Source organism: Pan troglodytes, chromosome 12 (assembly GCF_028858775.2).
Source record: "Pan troglodytes isolate AG18354 chromosome 12, NHGRI_mPanTro3-v2.0_pri, whole genome shotgun sequence".
In the NCBI taxonomy this organism is placed as follows: domain Eukaryota; kingdom Metazoa; phylum Chordata; class Mammalia; order Primates; family Hominidae; genus Pan; species Pan troglodytes.
The window spans coordinates 74,116,160-74,143,960 of NC_072410.2; the positions used below are offsets into that span (position 1 = coordinate 74,116,160).

A 27,801-nucleotide genomic window follows, 5' to 3' on the forward strand; every position below is an offset into this window, starting at 1 on the left:
AGCAGAAAGTCCTGGAAGTTTAAAGAACTATAAAAAGGACCTCGCCAGGTCTTAACAGTTCAGTGGGGGGATAAGTGAAACCAATCAGTTTGCTATGAAAATTGGTCAAGTAATTTATCTTAATTACCATGTAATTGCTTTTAGTGTTTTGAGAGGAGACAGGTAACTAAATGGCCCAGAAAGGATATTTAATACCCTAAAATGTAATTCCTTCCCACACACAAAACAAGCTGCATTCAGATTGGAATGGCCTATATGAGAAGTGAAGGACCACCATCTGCAGAGAGTCACCCAGGATCTCTACCATTGGATGCTGGGCCTTGGGGAAATGTTGGCCAAAGGTTCTGGTACAAATTCTTGTATCACACATCCCCTGCTTATTCATTCAGCAAAGACCACATCCCCTAAGTGCTGGGTTCTGAGTTAAGCACCATGGAAACTGCAGAGGTCTGATTCCCTGGTGGTATGGTAGGAAAAGGGCTTAGAAGTTAGAGAGATTTGTGTTTGAATCCCAGCCCTGCCACTGCCTAGCAGTGACATGGAGCAAGTTACTTCAATTCCCTGAGCCTCTGTCTTCTCAGGTGTGAAACAAGGATAACATTAGTTACGTTTATGCTCTGGATGTTTATGTCTCCCAAAATTCATATGCTGAAACTTAATCCCCAATGTGACAGTAACAAGAGGTGGGCCCTTTGGGAGGTGATTAGGTCATAAGCGCTCTGCCCTTATGAACAGAATTAGTGTCTTTATCAAAGAGGCCCCAGAGAGCTTGTTTGTCCCTTCCACCATCTGAGAACACATAGAAGGAGCCATCTGTGAGGAACAGGACCTCAGCAGACATCAAGTCCACTGGAGCCTTGATATTGGACTTCCCAGCCTCCAGAACTGTGACCAAGACATTTCTCTTCTTATAAGCTACTCAATCTAAGCTATTTTTTGTTATAGCAAGCTCAAGGGAGTAAGACAGTTATGTTAAACGATTCTTGCACATACTAAATAAAGTAACATCTGTAAAATGCCAGGTACATGGGGGAGATGTTAAATAGAAGCTCTTGTTACTACAGGTTGAATATCCCTTATCTAAAACGCTTGGGACGAGAAGTGTTTCAGATTTCAGATGTTTTCAGATTTTGAAATATTTGTATTATACTTACCAGTTCAGCATCCCTAATCTGAAAATCCAAAATCTGAAATGCTCCAACGAGTATTTCCTTTCAGCCTCAGGTCAGCATTCGAAAAGGTCCTAACTTTCGAGATTTCAGATTTTGGATTAGGGACACTCAACCTGTATAGATGCCTGCTCCTAAGGCTTTTATAACCTTGTAGGAAAGGCCAGAGAAAACAACAAATGAAAGATAAAATGTGCTCATCCTTCTCTGCTAAAGTGCACTGGGAGGTTAGGAATGAACAGTATCAAATGCAGCCCTGGCTCAGGAGCAAGGAAGGCTTCATGGGGAAGGGACATCTGCTTGAGGAAAGACATAGGGCAGCAAACAAGCCGTTTGCCACTATACCCTCTGCTCATGTTTCTGTTGATTTGAGTTATGTGCCAGTTAACGCCAGTGTAAAAGAATTTCTCCCACCTGGCTTTATTCACCCCAGTAAGCAGATACAAAATCCAATTACACACACCGTGATCATAGCTATGGCAGATCTCTTCTCTGGCTGCCTAAACTGGGCCACAAGCCACTGAGCAGAGATTAGCAGTATTGTGTGTGTGCCACAAAATCAAATGCATATTGGTTTGTCCATGGCCAGTCCTAGGCTGTTGCTGACCATCATGCTCACCTGGAAATGTCCACATCACTGTGGACACAGGCAAGTACTGCTGAATTACAGATAACATAACAACAGCATGTTTGCTTCTATTCCTCTCTACTTCCACGGAATTCCATTGATATATATGTGTATAAATATGTAACAACTTGAACAATACTCAAAATAGAGAAAGATTTTTTTCTTTCTCTATTTTGAGACAGACAGAGTTTCGCTCTTGTTGCCCAGGCTAGAAGTGCAATGGTGTGATCTTGGCTCACTGCCGCCTCTGCCTCCCAGGTTCAAGCAATTCTTCTGCCTCAGCCTGCCAAGTAGCTGTGATTACAGGCATGTGTCACCAAGCCCAGCTAATTTTTGTATTTTTGGTAGAGATGGGGTTTCTCCATATTGGTCAGGCTGGTCTCGAACTCCCGACCTCAGGTGATCCACCCACCTCAGCCTCCCAAAGTGCTGGGATTACAGGCATGAGCCACCGCACCTGACAGATTTTTAAAATTCTTTATTAAGGTCCTATATACAAACCAGTTATAAAAGATTGGCATTAACTTTAGTAATGTCTTAGTCTCAAAAGCAAACTTCAGCACACAAAAAATAATATTTATGTCTCCAAGTCTATGGGGAGTGCTTGCAAAATACTTGTGAACTTTATTGAATTTCAAAGACTACCAAAGGCTTTAACAAAAAATTTTGCACTTAAAGTTTGAGTAGAAACGCATACGTGGGAGCCAATGACTGGATGTGCCAACTGACATTATCGACCTTAGCCTATATGTAAATTTACAGATCTCTAAGTCTCAACCTTGGGTGCTTGAGCCCCTGGCAGGCTAACCTCTTTCCTCCCAACTCTGAGTCCAATTTAAAGAAGCAAAAGGCCGGGCACAATGGCTCATGCCTGTAATCCTAGCACTTTGGGAGGCCAAGGCGGGCAGATCACCCGAGGTCAGGAGTTCGAAACTAGCCTGGCCAACGTGGTAAAACCCCGTCTCTATTAAAAATACAAAAAATTAGCTGGGCATGGTGGTGCACGCCTGTAATCCGCTAGTTGGGAGGCTGAGGCAGGAGAACCGCTTGAACCAGGAGGTGGAGGTTGCAGTGAGCCGAGATTGTGTCATTGCCCTCCAGCTCGGGCGACAAAGAGAGACTCTGTCTCAAAAATAAATAAACAAATAAATAAAATAAAATAAAGGAGTAACACCCAGCCTCCTCAGGAAGCCCAAGTCATCTCAGGTGCCTCTGCACAGCCCAGCTCAGCAAGGCACACTAGCTGCCAACGGATGCAGCCCAGCAGAACCAGGAGCTCACACCACCTCTAAGGTGATGGCTGGTCTCCACTGGACACCACCCAGGGTTCTGCTCTCTCCCTGCACCCATCTCTCCAACAGACTTTGTATTCCTGCTCACAGCCCACAGAAGTCCTTTGGGTGAAGTCCCCACAGCTATTTGCCTGGCCTGGGAACCATGAAGCCAGTATTTAGGTTTTCTTCTAACTCTGCTTCTCTCTGCCTTTGTAAGTTTGAACAAGTCACTGCTATCAAGCAGTTTCCAAGGTCCCTTCAAACTTAAACAATCTACGAGGATCAATTCTCCTAAGAAGGGGTCTACGGTCAGTCATGGTGGCTCACGCCTGTAATCCCAGCACTTTGGAAGGCCGAGGCAGGTGCATCACTTGAGATCAGGAGTTCAAGACCAGCCTGGCCAACATGATAAAACCGTGTCTCTACTAAAAATGAAAAAATTAGCCAGGCATGGTGGCATGTGCCTGTAATCCCAGCTACTTGGGAGGCTGAGGCAGGAGAATCGCTTGAACCCGGGAGGCAGAGGTTGCAGTGAGCCGAGACCATGCCATTGCACTCTAGCCTGGGAAACAAGAGCAAAACTCCACCTCAAAAAAAGGAAAGAGGAAAGGACAGGACAGGAAAAAAACAAAACAAAACAAAACAAAACAAACAAGAGAGAGAGAGAAACGGAGGAGGAAGAGCGGAGGGGAGGGGATGGGACGGGACGGGACGGGACGGGAAGGGAAGGGAAGGGAAGGGAAGGGAAGGGAAGGGAAGGGAAGGGTCTACAGAGAGGTATTTGCCCCCTGAAGCTGCCTTTCTGTCTAAACTCTTGAGCCTTCAGGCCAGAGGTTTTCCAAGGCACAGCAACAATATCTTTCATACCCTGCTCTTCTGAAATGTCATCTTGCCCCGCTTCCATCAAGAGGAAGACTCTGTTTCCCCTCCTCTTGGATCTGGTGGGCGCTGTCACTGCTCTGACCATACAATGTAGCAAACGTGATGTTGTGACAATTCTAGTCATAGCCCTGAAATGACCCAGAAGCTTCCGTTTCTGACTTGTCAGAGTCTGAGATGCCATGTAAGAAGCCCAGCTACTTTGCTGGATAGAGAAGCCACATGGAGCAGCCACTCCAAGGCACCACCTTGGATGTCCATTTGCCATCAGGCTGCAACTACATGAGAAACCTCAAGCAAGAACCACTCAGCTGAGCCCAGTCAACCCATAGAACCAGAAGAGAAAATATTAAATTGTGATTTTCAACCTCTACATGTTTTCTGTGATAAAACATACATAAAATCTACCCTTTTAACCATTTGTAAGTGTACATTTTTATTTAGTTATTATTATTATTTGTTTTTTGAGATGGAGTCTCACTCTGTTGCCCAGGCTGGAGTGCAGTGGTGCCATCTTGGCTCACTGCAACCTCTGCCTCCTGGGTTCAAGCGATTCACCTGCCTTGGCATCCTGAGTAGCTGGGATTACAGGCGCCTGCCACCATACCTTGCTAAATTTTTTTTTGTATTTTTAGTAGAGACGGGCTCTCACCATGTTGGCAAGGCTGGTCTCGAACTCCTGACCCCAGGAGACCTGCCCACCTCGGCCTCCCAAAGTGCTGGGATTACAGGCATGAGCCACCACACCCGGCCTGTAAGTGTACACTTTAGTGGCATTAAATACATTCACATTGTTGTGTAACCATCACCACCATCCACCTCTAAAACTTTTTCATCTTTCCAAACTAAAACTCTGCACCCATAAAACACTTAGTCCTCATTCATCTTCTCTCCAGCCCCCGCAACCACCATTCTACCTTCTGTCTTCATGAATTTGTCTACTCTAAGTACCTCATATAAATGGAATCATACAGTATGTGTCCTCTTGTGTCTGGCTTATTTCACATAGCATTATGTCTTCAAGGCCCATCCATACAGAAGCTTACATCAATATTTCATTCCTTTTTAAGGCTGAATAATATTCCATTGCATGGACATGCCCCATTTTGTTTATCCATTCATCTGCTGATGAAAACCTCAACATTTTGGAGTAGCTGCTCTGCAGCAACAGATCACTGGAGCAGCAGGCAATGCAGCCATGGAAAGCAGAGCTGGGTTCCCACGGCAGATGTCAGGACCTGGAGAGTCCACCCAAAACACAGGACACCAGGAACTAACCCTCAGAGTAGGTGAAGTTGGTGACTGACCAGGAATCCGGGTTGGAGCTCCCAACATCACTTGTCACAGTGGGCTGGGTGTCTCCTCAGGTCTCTAGGCTGGGAGCAACTCCAGCACAGGGGATGATAGGATCTTATTCATGCCTGGGTTCTCTGCCCTGGCATAGGCTGAGGGCCTGGAGTCCAATCAATGTTTGGTAAATGTACCTGACACTTCAGCCAGGTTCTGACTCATCCCAGAGTTTTTTACATGCTCCTTGCAAGGCAAGAGCCATGCCAAGGAAAATGCGGGAGACTAACTGCTTCTGGCTGGGAAAGAAAGGGAGAGGAAGCAGCAAAAGGACATTCTGTCAGAGAAAAATTCACTGCCAGACAGCTCAGGATCTCCATCAAAGCGCCCCTGTCCCCAGAATCAGGCAGGCAGCCACAGGGGGCAGAGACTTTACCATCTGAAGGTTAGGAAGGTATCTAGGGCATCAAGCTGAGCCAACAGGACAAGGCCAGGGGCAGGGGCAGGGTCAGAGGAGCTTGGCCCTTGGTCATGGCACAGGCCATGGAAAGTAGGGAAGGGTACTTGAACTATGAGCTCAATTGCATACCCCAGCCCTGGGAGCATTGGGGCATGACCTTCCTTCACTGCAGGAGGACTCAGATTCGTTGCACTATGTCCCCAAGCCTCTCACCCATAACAAATTTACCCAGGAAACACCCATCTATAGTCCAACCCATTCTCCCTGTTGCGATGTTCCACTTGGCCATATAACTAGAGTGCCTGACACAGGTCAGGACACACCAGAGCATAGATGTTAATTCCAGGTTTAAGAAGAAGTTGTTCTTGATTGGCTTAGAGTGAATGCCACCCAGGTAACAAACCTGCAAATGTACCCCCCTAGATCTAAAATGATCTAAAAGTTGAAATAATAATAATAATAATAATAAATACAGAAACCAGTAAAAGAAAGAAAAAATAGTTACAAAAAAAATTTTTTAAGTAAAAGGAAAAGAAAAAGAGTGAATGCCAACCAAACAATTGCTCACTTAGAGGTTGAACAAAAAGGACTCAAGTTGAATTTCAGTTATGTGTTTAGGTTTTCCAATCCCTAAAGATAAAGTAATGCCTTGAGCAATAACTCTGAAGGTGTTTTCCTCTATTTTCTTCCAGGCATACACCTTGAAATTTAGGAACTGCTTAACATGCGGAAAGCAGCTATAAACATCAGTGAAAGAATTCAGAAGACAGGAACTTTGGACTTTGAGCTAACCAGTTATCATCCTTGAGCCTCAGTTTCCTAATCCATAAAATAGAGAATAATATTACGTATTCCCATGGTTTGGTTATGTGCATTAAAAAGAGTAAATATATGAGATACATATATAAATAATATATATATACACACACATATATATTCTCATAAGAAACACTATAAATATGTGGGGGTTTTGTCTTTTTTTTTTTTTTGAGACAGAGTTTCACTCTTGTTGCCCAGATTGGAGTGCAATGGTGCAATCTCAGCTGACTACAACCTCCGCCTCCTAGATTCAAGCAATTCTCCTGCCTCAGGCTCCCAAGTAGCTGGGATTACAGGCATGCACCACCATACCCAGCTAATTTTTTGTATTTAGCAGACAGAGGGTTTCACCATGTTGATCAGGCTGGTCTCAAACTCCTGACCTCAGGTGATCCACTCCCCTCAGCCTCTCAAAGTGCTGGGATTACAAGCATGAGACACCGCGCCCAGTATATAAATGTTTGAGATATATTTATATTCACTGAGTACTTGTTGATAGCTGCTGAATAAATGACTGAATAACCTAAGATTCTGACAAGACTCCCATGTGGTGAGAGCAAGTCTTGCTCCACACTTCAGAATCCCCAACTAGAGCATCTACTAGATCCCAGAAGTCACCTCACTGCCCAGGGGGCCACTGCCCTGCTGTCCCATGTCTTAACAACTGGTTTCCCAAGCCAGCACTCTTCCCTCCTGTCTGGACTTATATTCTCCCAAACTGCTCAGCTGCAGCTGGCCTGATGTTGAGGACAAGAGTCGGTCCCACCACCCCACCCACCCCCAGCCAGGTTCCTACCTCCAAACCTGGAACTAGGCTGCTTTTTCTTTTCTCTTTTTTTTTTTTTTTTTTTTGAGATGGAGTCACTCTGTCGTCCGGGCTGGAGTGCAGTGACACAATCTTGGCTTGCTGCAACCTCTCCCCCCTGAGTTCAAGCCATTCTCCTGCCTCAGCTTCCCAAGTAGCTGGGATTACAGGAGCCCATCACCACACCCGGGTAATTTTTGTATTTTTAGTAGAGAAGGGGTTTCACCATGTTGGTCAGGCTGGTCTCCAACTCCTGACCTCAGGTGATCCACCCTTCTTGGCCTCCCAAAGTGCTGGGATTATAGGCGTGAGCCACCGCGCCCGGCCTAGGATGCTTCTTGAACCACTGACAAACCAGAACCCTAGGTCTGTCCTCAGGGCACCCACATCTTTGATACCAGATGGAAACAACTCATTCATTCCCTTTCCCTGGTTTTCTGAAGCACAGTTCCATGGAAGGTTTGTGGACCAGCAACCTCCTCTACCCACCCCAGGCCTGGACTCCATCCTTGACCTTTACTTACAAAAGGAGGCTCCTGTGGGTTCTTCTACCTTAAGGTGCTTCAGGGAGCATCATATAAGGCAATGGACTTTAAAGTTTCTTTGAAAAATAGGAAGCACTTGATAAATTCTACTGCTCTTGTTACTCTTTTTAGTTAACTTTAGTGTGGTCTTACTGAGTCTATGGAGGCCTGGGATTGTTTCCCGGATAAATTCTTTTGGTACAATGACCACACAGAGGGAAAACAGCTTGCTGTTCTTTGTGACTCCAGTGTTATTAGCAAATGCACTGTGATCTCCAAGACAGAGGCGGTGAGGGAAATCAAGAAATGTGGGTTCCAGGCTCATTGACTCTGCCAATAAATTAAGCAAGTCACTAACTTCTCTGGGCATTTTTCTTCATGTGCACAATGGAGCTTAGAAGCCGCCCACATTCCTATTCACTCGGATACCAAGAGGGCCAAGAGTTTGAAAAGAAAAACACTGTGCAGTAAAAATGTTGTAGTATTCAGTGGGCATGGAGGGTTTAGAAGGAAGACATAAAAAAGAAAAATGAGGCCGGGCATGGTGGCTCACGCCTGTAATCCCAGCACTTTGGGAGGGTGAGGCAGGCAGATCACCTGAGGTCAGTAGTTCAAGACCAGCCTGGGCAACATGGTGAAACCCCCATATCTACTAAAAATGCAAAAATTAGGCAGGCATGCTGGTGCACGCCTGTAATCCCAGTTACTCTGGAGACTGGGGCTTAAGAATCACTTGAACTCAGGAGGTGGAGGCTTCAGTGAGCCGAGATCATGCCACTGCACTCCAGCCTGGGCAACAGAGGGAGACCTGTCTCAAGAAAAAAAAGAAAAAAAAAAAGAAAAATGAAAGAAGAAAGGAAACAAAAGATAGAGAAAGCAAGCATTTGGGGTAAAGTATGAGGCTCTTGAGAAAGCAAGAATGGAATGCCATGGAAGTTCCCAGTACAGAGCCTCAGAGTCACTGTCTAGATTACATTTACCCCAGGGTCCCCAGCAGACAAAAGTGGAACGGAAGGAAAGGAAGTCTCCCATCACCTGAGGTGGCATAAGCATGTACCAGAAGCAGCCAAGGCTCAATGCTATGTGCTTTTACAGCTCAGCTCAGAGCGAGAAAACAGATGAGAAAATAATAAATGAAGTCCACTACCTGTAAAAATTGTGTCATGTCCCTAGAAAGGCCCTGGCCAAGCCACATCCTGGCACATGAGGTCCCATTCAAGGAGCTCCACTTTAAGGGGGACATTCAAAGACTAAAGAGTTACCAAAGGCTGGTCACCAGGACATCAGGGCATGCTGAGATCATTTCACAAAAGGAAGGGCTATGGGATCTGAAAGTGTTTACCTAGACTTGATTTGGTAAGGACATGAGAAGCAGAAAAAAACTTTAAAACGCATCTAGCCCAATGCTCACAATTCAGAAATCCCTAATACAATGTCCCTGATGAGGAATTACCCTGTGCTGTGTAAACTCTTCCAATGAAGGAGACCTCATTACTGTATAAGTGAGTTCATCTCATTATCATGTAGACAAGATTAAACTTTTCTCCTTCCTATTAACCCCAAATTAACCTCCTCCTGGCTTCTATCTATGCTCCGGGAGACATCAACTAAATCTAAACACTTTTCACTTACCCACCCTTCAGATAACTTGAGACAAACAGCTGGCATTGATGGCTTGCACAGAGATTTCTGGAAGTCTTCCCTGAGAGCAGGGCACTTTTTCAGCATATCCCTGAAAGCACACTGCCCAGCCTGCTTCCACACTTGTTTCTTGGTGATCTCAGGCCAGCTTTGACCCCGCACGACCATGGGACACTGACTGCTATCCCCGCCTCAGGGCTTCTCATCCTGGCCATGCCTCGTAGCTCTGTGTTTGCTTAACAACTAGGTTGTGGCCTCCTGCCTCACTTTAGGCAAACTCTGGTCCATCTCTTGGTCTCATCTTTGCAGCTCTGCCCAGTGCTAAGGGCCTGTCATGAACACACTCCATGGTGAGGCCTTAAAATCAGAGTCCCAAATTCATGCCACTTAATGTAAAGCACTGGTCATTTGACTTTAAGCCTAATAATGATTGAAGTTAGACTGTTCAATGGGCATTAAATATTATCTTTTCTAACATTTCACTTGAGAGATGAGGAAATAAGAGTCCAGAGAGATCAACTGATTCATTTGGAGTAACATAGCTGAGAAGATAAACATGAGCTCTAATCTTATTTTCCAGCCCCATATTCTTTCTGTAGTTAAAAGAAAGTAAGGTTACATTATGCCTCTCTTCTGAGTATATTTTGGAGTAAATTTTCCATAGTTTGTGTGGATGTGCATTCATTCTTTATTTGACTCAACAGAAACTCACTAAGCACCTACTATGTGCTTTGTAAATATTCTCAGTAAGATTTGAAGTAAGCGGCCCATTGGGATCTATGTCTTGGTGTGTGTTCATGCAATGTGGTGAAAGGTGTGTGTGAATTGATTCTTGTATGGCCAGGCACAGCAGCTCATACCTGTAATCCCCACATTTTGGGAGGCCAAAGCAGGAAGATTGCTTGAGGCCAGGAGTTTGAGACCAGACTGGGCAACATAGCAAGACACCCCATCTCTAAAAATAATAATTCTTCCATGCATTCATTCAACAGCAATAGCAATAACTGAGAACTCTTAAAACTATGCTATACACTGCTGCAAGTAAAAACACATCATAGTCCTTTAGCTTAGGGCATTATCTGTCTAGGAGACAATTCTGAAGTACTTTGTTCATGTGACAAAGACAAATCCAGTGTTCTGTGGGACACAAAGCCAGATGCCTAATCAAGATTGGCAGGAATGATGGTGGCAAGTGTCCATAACTGTGATGGGGGGACAAAGATGCAGGTCCTGGAGAACTCCAAAGACCTCATGGAAACATGAGCTTCAGAGCTAAATCTTGAAGGCTGATATGCTCAAGCAGAACAGAGTGCACAGAGCTGAGTGTGTGTGCAAAGACAGGGAGGCAGGAGAGAGCCTGACTGCAGGGAGACAGCCAAGCTGGAGCCAGGAGTTAATGCAGGTGACACAGGGAGAGAACTACAGGCAAGTGAGGTCGAAGAAGCCATTCTGTCTCACGATAGAGCTTGCTTTTATCCAAAAGAAAATGAGGATGCAGTGAAAAGACTTAAAAGAGACAATAAACTGGGTCAAATCAGAATTTTAGAAAGAGTGAAGGACAGACCGGAAGATGGCAAGGCCAACGGCAAGAATGTCAGATAGGAGGCTATGGCAGGAACTCAGGTAAGACATGAGGGTTGAAACCTGACAACTCTGCCCCTACACATTTATTTTTTAAGTATGAAATAGAAGAGGAGAGAAAGAATTGTTTTTCATATACATATCTCACAGCATGGGGAAATTTCCCCAAAGCTTTGCAGAACTGCAACATCACCCTCATCATTCTCCACAGTGACTTGGTGGCCCCAGAAAGTAATGTCAGCCTTAGCATCATGACCAATTGTGATACGTAGGTACCTGAAACAGAGCAGCTGCTCATTAAGTCGGGGCTGAATGCATGAACCACATACATCACAAAGGGGTGGAGGTAGAGAAGTCCTAAACAAAGTGAGGTCAGTGCCGGGAAGGACTGAGAAGTCAAGTCCAAGCAAAGTAACAAATCAGAAGACAAACAGAAAAGTTCCAGGAACGATAAGGTTAAAGGAACTAGGTGATACATAGCCATGGAGAGTGAGGAGCACAGGCAGATGAGGAAACCACTAAAGGAGCCAGCGCCTGTCTGGTGAGGAGATTCTGTGTCTCCGTCTCCAAAGGCAGAGAGTGACTGAGGCAGCCCTCGAAAGAATCATGGAAAGATGGCCCCTCTGGTTAGACAGACAGCAAGCCAGCCGCTAGGGGCAGGAGTTTGTAGCAGGGACACATGTCTGGCCGGGGTCTGTGCGCGCCCGTGTGGTTGCACACATGTCAGCAGTTAAGTCAGAACATCTGGCAGAGATGGGAATATGTGGGTGCAGAGGAGGCCAATACCGACAAGCAGGGGCTGTTGAAAGCTGGCGAAACCCCATCACATGTGTTATAAAGCCATTCTCACTTGGAGTTTATAGTCAGATGATTGATAAAGATGATGTCAGATGCCTAAAACAATTTCCTGCCTTACCAAATAAAAATGTTGACCTAGGCAAGTCCAAGCCTATCAGACAATTCCCAGGAAAGCCTGATCACATTTTTTTAAACAAGGTAATTTTTTCTGAAAATCAGGAGCACCTGACCACCAGTGTTCTACTGAGAATGACCTCAATTAGGCACCCTCTGCTGAAACCAAGACTAACAAGAGTCACTGGGAGTTTCACAAAATGTATAAGGCTCTGCCTCAAGCCACAAATGAGCAACAGGCCTGGAGCTGCACTAGAAGGGATTCCTGGTTGCAAAGGATTGAGATTAAAATTTTTCTCTACGTTCGTGTTAACATTAAACTGAGGCCAACAAAAACAAGGTTTGTAGCATCAAACCTTATGGCCGGGCTCAGTGGCTCACGCCTGTAATCCCAGCACTTTGGGAGGCCAAGGCAGGTGGATCACTTGAGGTCAGGAGTTCAAGACAAGCCTGGCCAGCACGGTGAAACCCCTGTTTCTACGAAAAATACAAAAACTAGCCAGGCATGGTGGTGGGTGCCTGTAATCCCAGCTACTCGGGAGGCTGAAGCAGGAGGATCACTTGAACCTGGGAGGCAGAGGTTGCAGTGAGCCAAGATCATGCCATTTCATTGCAGCGAGCCAAGATCATGCCATTTCATTGCAGCCTAAGCAACAGAGCAAGACTCTGTCTCAAAAAAACAAAACAAAACAAAAAACGAAAACAAACCAAAAAAACTTACAGCCTTATCATCCCTCCAAACTGTCCCTGAATATGAGTTACCATAAGCTAGGAAGAAAATATTCAAAGGTATAAACAGAGGCCAATGTGTCAGCCCTTTCTCTGAATTTCTGGGCCATAGCTGTTTTAAATTAGATCATCAATGCTCAATTTCTCATGAAACTCCTGACTTAGCTCTGCAATGGAAAAGCTATTTTTGTGCTCTGAGCCACAGATATTTACATGAAGGCAAATCCATAATTCCAATTATGTTTTATTTTCATGATAGTCTTTTCCTCTACTTAAGAAGTCATGATCAGAGGTCTAGACAGACACACACACACACACAAAATCCAGAGAAGAAAAAAAAGAATAGTCATAGCTATCATCATTATTATTATTTCTGATGAGACACTTGCAAAAAGCAACATGCTCTGAGCCAAATACAGATTCCACAAGGCCCACATAAATGACTGTTGTGAAACAGGCAGATTTTAGGTCTTGTAAAATTCTCAAAAAAATACCTTCAGTTCTTCTATCTCCTCCAGCCACCCCTTTGGTGATTCCCTACCCCCAACTACTCCTCAATCACTTGGGGACTTCATGATCCCTCCTGGGAAAACCTAGTCCCAAAAGTGGATCTAGCTTATATTTACATGTTACATAGTCTCTCTGGGGTCTTTTCATTTAAAATGTTATCGTTGTCGGGAGTGGTGGCTCACGCCTGTAATCCCAAAACTTTGGGGGGCTGAGGCAGGCGGATCACCTGAGGCTAGGAGTTCAAAACCAGCCTGGTCAACATGGAGAAACCCCATCTCTACTAAAAATACAAACATTAGCTAGGCATGGTGGTGTATGCCTATAGTCCCAGCTACTTGGGAGGCTGAGCCAGGAAAATTGCTTGAACCCAGGAGGCAAAGGTTGCAGTGAGCCGAGATCCCACCACTGCACTCCAGCCTGGGTGATAGAGCAAGACTCCAGCTCAAAAAAAAAAAAAAAAGTTATCTTTAAAAATGAAATAAAGAGTTTTTATCTCCTAAAAGGCAGGAGCATTAACAAATAAGGCAAAGAGATATTTCTGGTTAAGAGGGACATGGTTCTTAAGTAACAACATAGCTACTCTACAGAAAGATCCAGCAATAGGCTGGGAGGGCTATAACAGCTGGTACAGAAGCAAAATAAACTGGCTGTCCAAAAAGTTTCAGGAAATTCACCCAAAATAAATCTAAATTGATTACCAAAAATATCAAGATATGGCCGGGTGCAATGGTTCACACATGTAATCCCAGCACTTTGGGAGGCCGAGGCAGGCAGATCACCTGACGTCAGGAGTTTGAGATCAGCCTGGCCAACATGGTGAAACCCCATCTCTACTAGAAATACAAAAATTAGCTGGGCATGGTAGCAGGTGCCTGTAATCCCAGCTACTCAGGAGGCTGAGGCAGGAGAATCGCTTAAACCCAGGAAGCAGAGGTTACAGTGAGTGGAGATCATGCCACTGCACTCCAGCCTGGGCAACAAAGTGAGACTCTGTCTCAAAAAAAAAAAAAAAAAGTCAAGATATTAGGAGTAACCACGGCCACTCCCCAAAAGTGTCTCTGATTAGACCTTCTTTTTTTTTTGAGACAGAGTCTCACTCTGTTGTCCAGGCTGGAGTGCCTTGGTGCGATATTGGCTCACTGCAACCTCAACCTCCCCGGCTCAAGCAATCCTTGTGCCTCAGCCTCCTGAGTAGCTGGGATTACACGCATGTGCCACCACGTCTGGCTAATTTTTGTATTTTTGTAGAGATGGGGTTTTGCCATGTTGGCCAGGCTGGTCTTGAACTCCTGGCCTCAAGTGATCCACCCACCTTGGCCTCCCAAACTGCTGGAATTATAGGCTTGAGCCACCACGCCTAGCCTGATTAGACCTCCTGAAGCACAATTCTACTTTGAAAGAATAAGAATAGGAGAGTGGAGATAATGGGAGGAAACTAACATTTGTGAGCATTAACATAATGCTTATAATAAGGTTATATTATTTCCAGTTATCTCACTTGATCTTCAGAACAACCTTTTGAGGTGGATTTTGCTATTACTGTTTTATAAAGAAGACAATTTAGACTCAGAGGTGTTAAGTAACTTGCCAAAGGCCACACATCTAATTAGTGGCAAAGCTTAGATTCAAACCCAGATCTGCTTGACTCCAAAGCCCATTTCTTTCCCATTGTCACTGATACAGGGACACTGATAAAGCTCTTAAAAGGGCCAGAGGAGAAGGCCAAGGACTATGGGGAAAATACCTTTGTGTAGACTGCTTTCAGCATTATAAATAGGCTCCACTGATATGGATCAACATTCCCAGAGATGGAATCAGCCACAAGTAAAGAATCAATTGCTCAATGTAAACCTCTGCACTGTTAGAGACACACGTACACATGCATGCCCAGCAGAAACAGAACATCATCTTCATATCCAAGGACAACAGGAACTTTTCCACATGTTTTTTCTTTTCAACATAGATGTGAGTTAAGATGCTAGTTGAGCATGAGGTTTTGATCTACTATAGAGAATCTAAAGGACAGCATTTAGGGACTGGAGCAGCATGGTTGGGAAATTCAGATCTTTTCTGGACTGAAAACATTGGCCAGATGAGAGTGAGACACCACAGTAAGCGTGCAGGGTTCCAGATGGTGGCAGTGGCACACGGTATTATTTATTCAGACCTCTTCTCTCCCGCATTCTCTTAGTAGCAGGAGATTTCACATGCAGGAGCCAATGTACATGTATTTACTTTGCTGTATTCTGTTTTTTTGTGTGGTTTTTTTTTTTGTTTTTTTTTTTTTGAGACGAAGTTTCACTCTTGTCACCCAGGATGGAGTGCAATGGTGCAATCTCGGCTCACTATAACCTCCAACTCCTAGGTTCAAGTGAGTCTCCTGCCTCAGCCTCCCAAGTAGCTGGGACTACAGGCGTGCACCACCATGCCCGACTAATTTTGTATTTTTTTTTTTTTTTTTTTTTTTAGTAGAGATGGGGTTTCACCATGTTGGTCAGGCTGGTTTCGAACTCTTGATGTCAAGTGATCCGCCTGCCTCAGCCTCCCAGAGTGCTGGGATTACAGGTGTGAGCCACTGCACCCGGCCGACTTCGCTGTATTCTATTTTACATATAAGAAAATAATTTTTTTTTTTTTGAGATGGAGTCTCACACTGTCTCCCAGGCTGGGGTGCAGTAGCAGGATCTCAGCTCACTTCAACCTCTGCCCCAGCTTAGGTTCAAGCGACTGTGCTGCCTCAGCCTCCTGAGTGCTGGGATTATAGTCATACAACACCATGCCCAGCTAATTTTTGTATTTTTAGTAGAGACAGGGTTTCACCATGTTGGCCAGGCTGGTCTTGAACTCCCCAACCTCAAGCGATCTGCCCGCCTCAGCCTCCCAAAGTTCTGGGATTACAGGCGTGAGCCACTGTGCCCGGCCCAAAATAAACTTTTAAATTAGGAGTTAATTTAATTAAGTTAATTAGGAGTTAAGAACCTCAGTCAGTATGACGGATTGGGTAGAAATATCCCTCTGTATAGGAAAAACTCTCTAACCATGTTTTTCCTCCACTCTCACACCATAATAATCACCAACACAGAAGAAGACTTCTTGTGACCAAATGTGTGGGGGCTTTTTCCAAATACACCAAGCAACAGACACCAGCTGGGTGTCCTCTAATGAACTATCTACTCTGAGATAGTGTCAGATCCCATAGGCTGAGGGCTAGTTCCCAAGACTGCCCCTCCCCACATGCCAGTCACAAGTCTGAGCCTCAGGAACTTCTGACTGACCCACTTCAAGTTGAGTCTTTGGGTTCAGCGAATTTGCTGGAGCAGCTCACAGAACTCAGGGAAAGTTACTTAGGTTTACTGGTTTACTATAAAGAATACTGCGAAAGATACAGATAAGCGGATGTGTAGGGCAGTATGAGGAAAGGGGCACAGCCCTTCCATGCTCTGCCTGGGTGCACCATCCTCCAGGAACCTCCCTGTGTTCAGCTATTCAGAAGCTCCATGAACCCGGTCCTCCTGGGTTTTTATGGAAGCTTCACAATGTCAGCATTCCTTCCTCCAGGGCATTGGGTGCAACACTCTCACAGGCGGAACATTAGAGTCCTGCCTTGGGGTAAGTGAAAGGAGGGCAGAAGGTCAGAGGGCTGCCTCTGAGGCCTAACACACCCAGTATTATAACAACAAAAACTGTAACAAGGGCTGTGGGGTGTTATGAGCCAGGAACCATGGATAAAAACTACTATATATCATAACACCACATCCTCCCATCCAAACACTTCAAAACACTGAACAAAAATATGATAACAAAAATATCATCTAAAACCTAGATAAAGTAGAAATCTCCAGGTACCAGAAATAGAGGGAAGTGGAAGTTAGGTCAACGCATGGAAGCTGAGGCCAAGGGGCTCATAGAGAAATCCACCGCAGCAAGAGGCCTGAATACCTGCGAGCTGGGGCTTTAATGACCATACATGCAGTGAGGGGGTCCAGGAGATGGTCACCTTACACCATGAGCTGTTAGTGAGGCACTTACAAAAAGCTGGAGGTCATAAAAAGCTGCTCCATATGTGAAATAGGTCTAGAGGAACATCATTTACTAATCTGAGAAAACAGCCAGAAAGCTTGTCATCTGCTTGGGCAAAGAGTAGAAAATGAGTGGCCTATAAAATTTGAAATCAGGCGTGTAGTACATGCAAGAAATAAGGTTAAATGTATACAGTGGCTCACGCCTGTAATCCCAGCACTTTAGAAAGCTGAGGCCCATTGATCGTTTGAGCCCAGGAAGTTTAGTTTCTACTAAAAATACAAAAATTAGCCTGGTGTGCTGGCATGCCCCTGTAGTCCCAGCTACTGAGGAGGCTGAGGCAGGAAGATCGCTTGAACCCAGGAGGCAGAGGTTGCAGTGAGCCAAGATCACACCACTGCACTCCAGCCTGGGTGACAGAGCAAGACTCCATCCCATCTCAAAAAAGAAAACATATATCATAACACCACACATGGGTTAAAACTTGTATGATGTAGCTAAAGCAGTATTTAGAGGTAAATTTATAGATTTAAATAAATTTACTGAAAAACAAAAAGTAAGCTAGGCATGAATTCAAGTAGCTAGAAACAGAAGAAATGTAGATAAAGGTAAAAATAATGAAAAACAAAAAATATAGATAAGAACAAGCTGTTTATTTGAAAGGATTAAGTAGTAGACATCTATATTAATAAAGAAACAGAGAGTTGGCACAAATAAACAATATTAAGAATAAAAAAAGGGCAAGGAGTGGTGGCTCATGCCTGTAATCCCAACACTTTCAAAGACTGAGGCAAAAGGATCACTTGAGGACAGGAGTTTCAGACCAGTCTGCTCAACATAGCAAGACCCCATCTCTACAAAAAATACAAAACTTTGCTGGGCATAGTGGTGCACACCTGTAGTCTCAGCTACTAGGGAGGCTGAGGCAAGAAGATAGCTTGAGCCCAGGAGTTTGAGGCTGCAGTGAGCTATGATGGTGCCGCTGCACTCCAGCAGTGGGTGACACAGCAAGATCCTGTCTCTAAAAAAATCAATAAATAGGCCAAGAGCAGTGGCTCATCCCTATAATCCAAGTATTTTGGGAGGCCGCAGCAAGTGGATCACTTGAGGCCAGAAGTTCGAGACCAGCCTGGCCAACATGGCAAAACTGCATCTCTATAGAAAATACAAAAAAAAAAAAAAAAAAAAAAAAGCTGGGTGTGGTGGCGCACACCTGTAATCCCAGCAACTCGGGAGGCTGAGGCAACAGAATTGTTTGAACCCTGGAAGTAGAGGTTGCAGTGAGCTGAGATTGCACGACTCACTCCAGCCTGGGCAACAGAGTGAGACACTGTCTTAAATAAATAAATAAGAAATATAAGCTAGATTCTCAGCACCATAGGAAAGGTAATAAAAAAATTAAAAAACAAAAAAGATAGAGGCAATATTTATAAAACCCTAAGAGAAAATTATGAATAACTATGCTAAGAAGCCCAAGAACACATGAATGGATCATCTAAACTAAATTATCAAAACTGAATCAAGAAGGAATAGAAAACCTAAATTCATCACTAATCATTTATGAAACTGAATCACCAAAAACTTGACCCATATGCCCTTTATAAGTGGTTCAGATGATTTCGTAATGAGTTTTACCAAATTTTAAGAAACAGATAATCTTTATCTCTTACAAACTAGTTAAGAAAAACATATATGCCAGCCAGGCACTGTGGCTCATGCCTGTAATCCCAGCACTTTGGGAGGCCGAGGCGGGGATATCATGAGAGCAGGAGTTCAAGACCATCCTGGCTAACACGGTGAAATTCCGTCTCTACTAAAAATACAGAAAATTAGCTGGGCCCACGTGGTGGCGCGTGCCTGTAATCCCAGCTACTAAGGAGGCTGAGGCAGGAGAATTGCTTGAACCCGGGAGTCAGAGGTTGCAGTGAGCCAAGATCATGCCACTGCACTCTAGCCTGGGAAACAGAGGAAGACTCCGTCTCGAAAAAAAAAGATAAAGAAAGACATATACTTATGATTACTTTATAGGGCCAATACAAGCTTGATACCAAACAATATAAGAACAATTTTCTTTTTTTTTCCTTTTTTTTTCTTTTTTTTTTTTTGAGATGGAGTCTTGCTCTGTCACCCAGTCTGGAGTGCAGTGGTGCAATCTCAGCACACTGCAATCTCCACCTCCCAGGTTCAAGTGATTTTCGTGCCTCAGCCTCCTGAGTAGCTGGGATTACAGGTGCATGTCACCACGCCCAGCTAATTTTTGGCATTTTTAGTAGAGATAGGGTTTCGCCATGTTGGCCAGGCTGGTCTTGAACTCCTGACCTCAGTTGATCAGCTCGCCTCGGCCTCCCAAAGGGCTGGGATTACAGGCATGAGCCACCACACCCAGCCAGACCAATATTTTAAAAAGAAAATTCTAGAACAACTTCACTTATGAACATTTGCAAAAATCCAAAGTAAAATACTAGCAACTGATACCCTACAGAATAATATACCTGTATATGTATATTTATGTACATATGTTTCAACATAATTAATACGCTCATCTTATCACAATGTAATATCAAGAAAAAAATGATCATCTCATATAGTTATGAAAAAGACATTAAAGCATTAAGTAAAATATATACTGTCATGATATAATTTTTACCTTGTTAAAAAATATTAAGAATAGAGCAAAGTTCTTAGTTTAATAAAGACTATCTACTGAAACCTTAAGCAAACTTCACGCTTAATGGAGAAACTTTAAGAGCAGTTAAAGTTAAAGACAGTAAGAAGACAAGGCAAGAGTGCCTGTCATCACAGTTCTATTGAACACTGTACTGGACCATCTACCCCAATGCAATAAGGTAAGAAAAAGATGTAGGAGTCACAGAAATGGAAAAGATAAATTATCGTTGTTTTATGATTGTCTATATAGAAAATTCAAGAATTATCTATATGCAGACTATTAGAACTAATAAGAGAATCAGCTGGGATGCTGGGTAAGAAAACAAAATTCAAAAATCAGCAATGTTTCTTTCTATGGGCCAGCAAGTAAACTAGAGAATATACTAGGACAAAAGATATTGTTTAAAATATCAACCAAATCTATAAGATATAAATACAGCAAAAGTTGTAGAAGACATTTATAGGGGAAATCACCAGTAATCATTCACCTGAATAAAAGGAGAAGATAGGAAAAGCCAGCACTGCAAAGATGTCAGTATTAACTGAATGCAATTTCAAAGAGAGTCTCAACAGGATTTTCTGTGTGTGTGCAACTAGACAAACTAACGTTTATATAAATTGGTCAAATCCAAGATGGCCCAGAAATTCTGAAAAAATAAAAAAGTAATAATAGCTAACAATTTTTGCGTTCTTCCTTATACAGCAGGTACTATTCTAACATTTTCTTTTTTTTTTTTTTTTTTTTTAAGATGGCATCTCACTCTGTCACCCAGGCTGGAGTGCAATGGCACGATCTCAGCTCACTGCAACCTCCGCCTCCCAGGTTCAAGCTATTCTCCTGCATCAACCTCCCGAGTAGCTGGGATTATAGGCACCCGCCACCACACTCGGCTAATTTTTGTATTTTTAGTAAAGATGGGGTTTTACCATGTTGGCCAGGCTGGTCTCGAACTTTTAACCTCAGGTGATCTGCCCACCTTGGCCTCCCAAAGTGCTGGGATTACAAGCGTGAGCCACCACACCTGGCGTATTCTGACATTTTCATGCACTATCTCTTCACAATATCTTTGTAATAGATACTATCATTATTTATATTTCATAGATGAGGAGACTGAGAGAAATTGGCAACTTGCCCAAGGTCACACAGCTCACTGGGTAATCACAAATCCTCACAAATTTGTTTTTTAGGTTTTTTGATTTATTTTTTGAGACAGAGTGTCGCTCTGTCACCCAGGCTGGAGTGCAGTGGCCTGATCTCAGCTCATTGGAACCTCTGCCTCCCCAGCTCAAGTGATCCTCCCATCTCAGCCTCCCAAGTAGCTGGGACCACAGGGCACACCACCATGCCCAGCTAATTTTTATATTTTTTGTAGAGGCAGGGTATCATCCTTGTTGCCCAGGCTGGTCTCAAACTCCTGAGCTCAAGCGATCAGCCCGCCTCAGCCTCCCAAAGTGCTGGGATTACAGGCATGAACCACCGTGCCCAGCTACACAAATTTGTGTAATCACAAATGCTCACTGACTGCTGGGTAGGATAAAATTTTCTAAATCCATACCTAGACATACCTGTGGAACATTTTAGAGAAAATTTTAAAAGCTACCAGGGAGAAGGCAGATTATAATAAAATGACAATCATTTGTGATCAGACTTCTTGTCCTGACCTCAGGTGATCCCCCCCGCATCGGCCTCCCAAAGTGCTGAGATTACAGGCATGAGCCACTGCGCCCAGCTGAAAGCCTTCTTCTTAAGGCATGTTTGTTATGTGATGGGCCAGGGGCTCTAAGAATGCTGATCCTTCTGGGGATCTCAAGGTACCTTCCACAAAGAGAATGGATGAGTGATCCCCAGGAGCTGCTTGCCTGTAAGGGGACATGGTAGTACAGGATGTGGGCATTTTTTCCCAGAGCTCTCCCCAGAATCACTCACACTAAATATTTCCATCTCACCCAATCAGTCAAACTCACCAATGCATGGGATCACCCACATAGGCAAGCTTTCGAAAGATAATTTATTGTTGTGTGTTCATAGTAATAAGCATCCAGCAATGAGGTTTTTTTTTTCTCTTTCTTATTCCATGGTAAACCCTTGATTTCCCCTGGCATTCCATGTAACACACAGGTACATTTGAGCCTGGGTGCTTTCCCTGGGTCTTTCTACCCATCACACTCTCCTGATGCTGCAAAGAACGATGACACCCTGTAATCTGCAGAGCTCTGAAGACATAATTTGCCTGATCTACTTTAAAAATCTTGCCCTGTACTGAGGACTGCTCCAGAATCCCATAAGGTACCTGGAATTCCAGGCTGGCCAGGAAGCCTCCATGGAATTCGGGATTCTTCTTGTGAGTAGAGCTGGTTTGCAAGGAAGGGGTGAGCTACCTCTAAATCTGGAGCAGTTACCAAAGACTTCTAAAGAGAAGTGACTGGCGGAGCTGGAAGAGATGGGAGGCATTTTCCATTTTACGTATCAGTGTGTTTTTGTTTTTGTTTTTCTCCCCCCTCACCCCCCCTTAGGAGACAGGGTCTTGCTCTGTTGCCGAGGCTGGAGTGCAGTAGCGTGACATAGCTCACTGAAGCCTCCATCTCCTAGGCTCAGGTGATCCTCCCAGCTCAGCCTCCTGAGTACTTGGGACTCAGGCATGTGCAACCATGCCTGACTAATTTGTGCCACTTAGTCTTCAACTCCTGGGCTCAAGTGATCCTTCCGCCTCAGCCTCCCAAAGTGCTCAGATTATAGGCATAAGCCACTGTGCCCATCAGTTCTTACTAAAGCATGAAACATTTTCCCTTTCCTTTTCTACTTATTCCTTATAATTAAAATAATAATAATACATGTGCAGGGAGATGGTAGACAGTAGTGATAGAGATGCATAGACTTTAGCCACCGACCTGAATTCAACACTTGATTCCAGCACTTAGTGGCTGTGTGACCATGGATGAGTTACCCTTCTGGTTCTAGTTTCTGAAACTCCATAATGAAAATAATAGTAATATTTACCTCAAAGAGTTTTCGAATAAAATACCATATGTAAGTGCTTAGTTCTCAGTAAATGTTAGCTATTATTACTATAAAAGTTGAGAAATACAAGTACAAAGAAAATTTAAAAACAGCTATACTCTCACCATCCATTTTGATGCACATAATTCCAGTATTTTCTCGATGTGTTTTCAAAGAGTAAAATTATAGTGCTTTCCATTTTATAACTTGCTTTTAAAAATTAACCCCAGGCCAGGCGCAGTGGCTCACACCTATAATCCTGGCACTTTGGGAGGCTGAGGCAGGCAGATCACCTGAGATCAGGAGTTCGAAACCAGCCTGACCAACATGGAGAAACCCCATCTCTACTAAAAATACAAAATAAGCCGGGCATGGTGGCACATGCCTGTAATCCCAGGTACTCGGGTGGCTGAGGCAGGAGAATCGCTTGAACCCAGGAGGTGGAGGTTGCGATAAGCCGAGATCACGCCATTGCACTCCAGCCTGGGCAACGAGAGCAAAACTTTGTCTCAAAAAAAAAAAAAAAAAAGTCCTGTGTAATTCAACATTCTTATACAACATGATTTTAAAAGGCCACAGAGTATTCCTTTGGGTTATTTTACGTCTTTTATCTCTTTTTTTTTTTTTGAGACGGAGTTTTGCTCTTGTTGCCCAGGCTCGAGTACAGTGGCACGATCTTGGCTCCCTACAACCTGCTTCAGCCTCCCGAGTAGCTGACATTATAGGTGCCTGCCACCACACCCAGCTAATTTTCTATATTTTTAGTAGAGACAGGGTTTCATCATGTTGGCCAGGCTGGTATCGAACTTCTGACCTCAGGTGATCCACCCGCCGTGGCCTCCCAAAATGTTGGGATTACAGGTATGAGCCACTGAACCTGGCCTACATCTTTTTTTTTTTTCTTTTCTGAGACGGAGTCTCGCTCTTTTGCCCAGGCTGAAGTGCAGTGGTGCAGTCTCGGCTCACTGCAACCTCCGCCTCCCAGGTTCAAGTGATTCTCCTGCCTCAGCCTCCCGAGTAGGTGGGATTATAGGTGCCCGCCACCATGCCCACCTAATTTTTTTATTTTTAGTAGAGACGGGGTTTCACTATGTTGGCCAGGCTGGTCTGGAACTCCTGACTTCATGATCTGCCTGCCTCGGCCTCCCCAAGTGCTGGGATTACAGGCGGAAGCCACCGCGCCCGGCCCATCTTTTTTTTTAAGAGATGGGGTCTCACTTTGTTGTCCAGTCTGGTCTTAACTCCTAGCCTCAAGTGATCCTCTGGCCTCCACTTCCCACAGTGCTAGGGTTACAGGCATGAATCACCACACCTAGCACTTCACAGGCATGAGCCACTGTGCCTGGCCTTTTCCTTTTTTATATATTTGTATCATTTTGCTTCTTAACCACCTCTGCCTTCCTTGCTCTCCACTGGTCCCACACTTCATGTATTGATATTTCCAACTCATCTGACCTGTCCAGATGATCAGTGGCTGCTTTCTGTGGCTGTCTGGGGATGTAGCCTTCATCTCACCATCCAGACCACCTGCTCCTTAGGTCCAGGCCCCCGTGGCCTTCATTACAACCCCAGCCTCTCCTCGGACTGCTGGGCAGACTCTTGTACCCGTGGCAAACCATCCAGTCTAACAATATTTCATGAGGTAGTGCAAAAGCTGGACAAGGCAGAAAGGCAACTTTTCTCTAAACAGTATAAGGTTGACTTACAGAATATTAAATGCACTATTAAAAATTCTCAGGAAGAGGAAGAGACTGAAGATTTTTATCTGAGCACAGTACATTGTTTTTCTAAGCAACAGGGCCAAACAAGCTCAGAATTTATGGACTTACTTTTGTTGTTTTTTTTTTTTTGGACTTACTTTTTGAATGGAAGTCACAGTCACAACACTTGCCTATCAATTATTTATTTATTTATTTATTTATTTATTTATTTAGACAGAGTCTTGCTGTGTCGCCCAGGATGGAGTGCAGTGGTGTAATCTCGGCTCACTGCAACCTCCGCCTCCCAGGTTCAAACGACTCTTCCGCCTCAACCTCCCAAGTAGCTGGGAATTACAGGTTCCCGCCACCTGGCCCAGCTAGCTTTTGTATTTTTAATAGAGACGGGGTTTCATCAGGTTGGCCAGGCTGGTCTCGAATTCCTGACCTCAAGTGATCTGCCCGCCCCAGCCTCCCAAAGTGCTGGGATTATAGGCATGAACCCCGTGCCCTGCCTTAATGATGTTGTGCCCTGCCTTAATGATGTTTTGAGACCACAATAAAACCTAACTGATTCATACCAATGGGGAACTGTCAAACTGAATCAGTGGAGAGAAGTGAATTACATCCTTTTTAACATAAACTCTCTTATTTCCAGTAGAATTCAAATAAAATAAAATCTTTATTTCCAAATGGTTCAGTACTTGGACCTGTTTTTTAAGGGGTTGTTCAGAATCTGATCTACTACATTTGTTACAACCACATTTATTGTTTGTATGGAAACAGGAATGGCTAAAGTTTTGAGAAGTGTGTTCTTCCTAAAAACGTAAAACATTCAACATCCCCCAGCAACCATGCTCACACAGTTCGCTCCTTGGTAGAGCTTTTTCTTCCCAGATCATGTGGAAGAAAACGCCAGCTCAGGCTGCTCGCGGCTGCTCTGGTTCTGAATGAGTGTGCAGAGGTTTGCAATATCAGCCCAGGTCGAGCCCTGAAAAATCTCTCCAGACTCCAGACTTGATCTGTCCAGACCCATCCGAGAATTAACAGGCTCCCCATCGTGCCCAGAGAAGCAAGCCTGTCATGGAAACACTGATTCAACCATAATAACTACTGACAGAAAAACCACACAGATGAACTAAACAACTCTTCCACCCAATCAGAGTCCAGGGGAGTCCATAGCTTCAGGATTAAAATAAGTAGGGCTGTTTTTATTATGTGGTCCAGCTCGTTTGAGCCTCTCCCACTGCCTTGTTTTCACAGCTCCCTTTTATGAGAAAGAAAGTGGGGGTGGGGGAGTTGGGAGGGAGACTAGAGCTATGCAGACGGGAATGCCAGGCTGGGAATACCAACAGTGTGGTGCATGTCAGGCAAATTAAAACTTCTAGCCTGGAGGAGGCTGTAATCGTGTTTGCGGTTAGTCTGAAAACAAGCTACACTGAACTTCTATCTCCCAGGAAAACAGTCGAGTGTGGACTGAAGTCAAAAATGAGTATTTTTAGCAAGCATTCTCTCTCTTCCGTTTATTTTCTTCCTTCTGTCTTTAGATATTAGAAACGCTAATTACATGAAGTATTATTATTCGAAGAAAGCACAGTTAGAAGGGTTAAAAATAAAAAGATGCCAAACCAACAGAAGCAGTACAATCCTAAGGAGGAATATATTTTAATTTTTCCCTGTACCCACGAGGTTCAGTTTGTGGGTCCAAGGGACCCAACCCCAATACCCAGTGAATGGTCATACCTGCAGGAAATATTTGGGCCAGTGTGGTGGCCCCCGCGGCTGTGGCCCTGTGGCCTGGCTCCTTGCCTTCCGGGGCAGGAGGGGACTCCAGGCTGCAGGCACCGGCTAAGGTCCGAGCTGAGGTACCAGGGAGCGGGGAGGGACAGCAGCCCAAATAACAGCAGTCAGAAGGAGGAGGGAGTCCGGGAGCGGGAGAGAGACACAGAGGCCCCGAGGGAGGCGTGAGGGGCGCAGAGCTGGTGGCCCGGGTCCGAGAGGTCGAGGGGCCGCGCGCGGGTGAGAACGAGCCCCGGCCCCCGCCCTCGGAACTGAGTCGATATTCCTTTTTTTGCTGTTTGAGTTTTCTCTTTAGAGTCGGACCCCGGTCCCAGAAGCAGTCTCAGAACAGAGGGGAGCCGAGGAGTCCCTGCCGGGGGGCCATCTCTCTGCGGGCCCCAGGGCGCCCCTGGGGGCGGCCAGGGCGGGCGCGGGGAGATGGGGAGGCGCCGAGCGGCCCTGGAGATGCCCGCGTCCCGGGGTGCCCGCAAACTTTCCCAGACACGGCGGGAGGCCCCACCCTGGAGAGGGGGGGGTCCCAGGCCTCCCGTCTCTGTCCCCTGGGGCTGGTCACTCACCGGCAGCGCGGCTGGGGCTCCGATTCTGGCCGCAGCCAGCCACACCAGGAGGACGAGGAAGAAGAGGGGGAGGAGGAGGGGGAGGAGGGGGAGGAGGGCCCGGGGCCGCCGAGTGGAGGGCGGGGAGGGGCGGCCGCGGCGCAGTGACTCCTCCCGCTCCCGCCCCCGCCCCCGCCCCCGCCCCCGCCCCTCCTCCCCTGCTGAGCCTCCCTTCTCTCTTCACGCCTTCTTTCTCACCCCGAATCCCCCAAAGTTTTTCTGGTGTCCGACGCTCCGTTCTCTTCCCTCCAGCGCATCTTCTGTCCCCGAGTCTCCAGCCTCCCAGAGGAGGGGAGAGCGCTCCCTCCTGCAAAAGTCGGGGGGCGGGGGCGGTAAGTCTATGAGTTACGTTTCGATGCCCTCTTGAAGCAGATAGCTTGGACCCTTGGAAGGTCTGAAGCCACCCAGCACCCCCAGACCTTGTCCTCACCTCTGGGTGGGGATGATGGAGGGCCTTTGCGGTCGTGCTTTCTAAGTTGCTTCATGGAGTTTTGTTTTGTTTTGTAACCCCCGCCTCACCCCACCCCCCACCCCCACCCCCCACCCCCCCACCCCCCACCTTGTAATTAGGAGAACTAAAGAATTATTTTTGAAAGGTAAAGATGAAGCCCCACCTTCCTGGGCGAATCAATCATAGCAGGAGGAAGGACACAAGATAGCTTAGTGAGGGCCAAGCTGTGGGGGTGGGGAGGAGGTAAACGCATCCAGATGCCTCCTCTTTGCTGCCTCAAGAGTGCATGGAGAGGGAGAAGGGGCGTTGTCCTCCCAGGAGAGGCTGCAGGGTGGCTCGTAGTCCCTATTCCAT

At 45.3% G+C, this 27,801-nt stretch overlaps 1 protein-coding gene across 2 annotated transcripts in view; it reads right to left on the minus strand.

Annotated features, from left to right (window-relative positions):
- The window catches only part of STON1 (stonin 1), a 65,278-nt gene extending 38,176 nt beyond the window's left edge, over window positions 1–27,102 (minus strand). Inside the window, exons 1-2 of one of the 2 annotated variants that reach the window (XM_024353821.2) lie at window positions 26,958–27,019; window positions 26,344–26,460 (exon numbers count right to left, since the gene is read on the minus strand). The gene's annotated coding sequence lies outside the window, so the exon portion shown is untranslated. Of the gene's footprint in view, window positions 1–26,343; window positions 26,461–26,957 lie in introns of both variants that reach the window. The other variant, XM_016942819.4, reaches the window with a different exon arrangement.
- Between the last annotated feature and the right edge of the window lie 699 nt (window positions 27,103–27,801).